Source organism: Bombus impatiens, unplaced genomic scaffold (genome assembly GCF_000188095.3).
Source record: "Bombus impatiens unplaced genomic scaffold, BIMP_2.2 scf_0279, whole genome shotgun sequence".
NCBI lineage: Eukaryota > Metazoa > Arthropoda > Insecta > Hymenoptera > Apidae > Bombus > Bombus impatiens.
The window spans coordinates 117,733-120,232 of NT_176698.1; the positions used below are offsets into that span (position 1 = coordinate 117,733).

A 2,500-nucleotide genomic window follows, 5' to 3' on the forward strand; every position below is an offset into this window, starting at 1 on the left:
AAAAAAAAAAAAAAAAAAAGAAGAAAGGAAATACGTTCGCAACGTACAACAAGCTTCTTTACACCGTGAAAACTGTCTCTGCAAATACGTGGCCCACGGGAGGTCGCTCATTAAACATTCGTCTCTCGTTAAAGCAGAACGCGATCTAGCTCCTTAATTCGGCGATGAGGAGTAATTAAGCGACGCGACGAACAGCGCAGCTGTGAACACGAGATGGAGAACACAGAGAGACGTCGAGGTACTTTGTTTCGCAGTAAACCGGGTTTAATGACTTCATGTAAAAATACCCCATCGACTTTACGATATAGCTTCTCCTCTGCGTCTCTTCCCTACCTTTCCATCGTGTTCCTCTTCCGATGCTTTCGTTCCATGTTCCTCGTGATCTTCTATACTTCTCCTCGCAGGGTGAGTTTTCGGCTACGACCATAATTTTATAGTTTTATGTAAACTGTATCGAGCCATGAAACACGCGGCGCTCTACGATGGCTTGATGGTGATTGGCGTGCAGCACGAGATAGAGAGAGGATTTCTACGGGGTATAAAATTTTCACGACGTTCAGTCTCGGCCGCCTTTGACACGCAATTCTTTTTCGTCCGCTGCCTCGAGACGTCGTAAATAAGTGATAACTGGATCGCGGCACGGCGGAACGCGTCGTCAGCGATCGTCGGCCTCAGTTTCGACGTTGTCCTGCTTTGGATATCGGAATTTCGATGGCTTTTCGACGATGTTGTTGATAGGCGAAGTTAGTAGTCTATGTTGGCGAATAAAGGCTCGAAAACGAAACTTTCTGCGAGGAATATAAGTACAATCGTTTCTGTCTTGGCCGAATGATCTTCCTAGAAGGCAATTAATTGAGTAGATTCATTTGGAAGAAGTATAGGGTAATATCGATTTATATTGGAAGAAGAAGACACAAGAATTAAATTCCTTACGTCCAGAACAGATGAAATTACGTCTATTTCAGTTGAATAAAGTTATTGGGAGATGACTGAGCAATTTATTCAGTTTCACGTTCCCTGATAATTAACAGTTTGAGGGTGGAGCAGGAAAGTGGAAATATAGAGTAACATTGGTTCATATTGGAAAAGAAAGGGTACAAAGTGAAGCTCTTTCTTGGTTGAATAAAGTTATTGGAAGGTAATGGAGCGATTTATGTAGCTTTACACCCCGTAATAGTTGAGAATTTGAGAATGGAGCGCGAAAATGGATCTATAGAGTAATATTAATTTCTTCTGGCAAAAAGAAAATCCAAGAGAAAGATTCCTGATAGCCAGAATAGTTATAGCGGTGTATTTCATAATCTACGGATATTTAGTCGAATAAAGTTAGTATGGAGTAATTGAACGATTTATCCAATTCCACGTTCTTTAGTAATTGCTAATTAGGAGCAGAATATAAGGGTGAAGTACGCTCTGATGTTCAAATTACGCACGAAGGCTTGGCATGACGCAACACTTCGTTCGTGAGGTAGGTCAGGTAGTTCTACATATAGATCTTCCTTTGACCTAATTCTACTTTCGCTACTAATGGATAAAATGTCAGAATTTATGAAAAATATTGATTTCTTATAAGTGAAAATGTATAACTAGGTAAATATTATTGTTATTGTTTAATAAATAATTAATTTATTAAAGACTATTAATTCCAGGATAATATCTTAGGTTATATATAGAAAATTAGAACTGGACCTCAAGCCTTCGATAGCTCAGTTGGTAGAGCGGTGGACTGTAGTTGGAAAGTAAAAGATGGATATCCATAGGTCGCTGGTTCGAATCCGGCTCGAAGGAATTTTTTTATTTCGTGAATTATAATTTTGCATTAAATATTTGCATACAGATATCCAATTGTTATCTTTTATATATATTTGTTAATATTATTAATAAACTGTTAAAGGTATTATACAATTTTGCGTAAAAACTTATCTGGTCATAAATACAGTTATGAAATAAGAAATCAATAAGAAGAAAAATTTACTGTGAAAACTTAATTGAATAAAATATATAGATTAAATTATAAGTTAATTCGAAACGATTCGCTATATAAACAGAATTGAATCAGATCTAAAGAAATTTGATTTATCGTAAAGCTTCCTATTTTAAACTAGATTATTTTTAGTAATATGTGTTTATATATATAATATGTGTTCCTCTTGCTGAATGTCACTTCTATAAATATTTGAATGAAAAGAAACATTAGTTTGTCACACAATCACATGTTTTGTTGTTAGAATCATTGAAAAAATTATGAGAAATATTTGTGGAACATTGATCAATTAAATAATTATGATTTTTCTATTAATACCAAAAAAAAAGCGATTGCAAAAAAGCAGGTCCCACCGAGATTTGAACTCGGATCGCTGGATTCAGAGTCCAGAGTGATAACCATTACACCATGAGACCGCTTGGAAGGGGTAGTTTTTCTCACCCCTATCGAGGTTTTGAAAAATATTCCGCTATTACAGTAAAAATGATTTAGAAAAAAGATTTTTCTCAGGTTCCA

General features: G+C 35.9%; 3 non-coding genes across 3 annotated transcripts in view; 1 reads left to right on the forward strand and 2 right to left on the reverse strand.

The window, feature by feature from the left end:
- The first annotated feature begins 1,695 nt into the window (after positions 1-1,695).
- Positions 1,696-1,788, forward strand: TRNAY-GUA. Its single transcript has 2 exons — positions 1,696-1,732; positions 1,753-1,788. It is a non-coding gene; the product is annotated as a tRNA-Tyr (tRNA).
- Positions 1,789-2,328: 540 nt separating this feature from the next.
- On the reverse strand, positions 2,329-2,400 carry TRNAQ-CUG. Its single transcript has one exon. It is a non-coding gene; the product is annotated as a tRNA-Gln (tRNA).
- Positions 2,401-2,492: 92 nt separating this feature from the next.
- Positions 2,493-2,500, reverse strand: part of TRNAQ-UUG — a 72-nt gene continuing 64 nt past the window's right edge. The window contains exon 1 of the tRNA in view: positions 2,493-2,500. This exon is cut by the window's right edge and continues 64 nt beyond it. This is a non-coding gene — a tRNA (tRNA-Gln).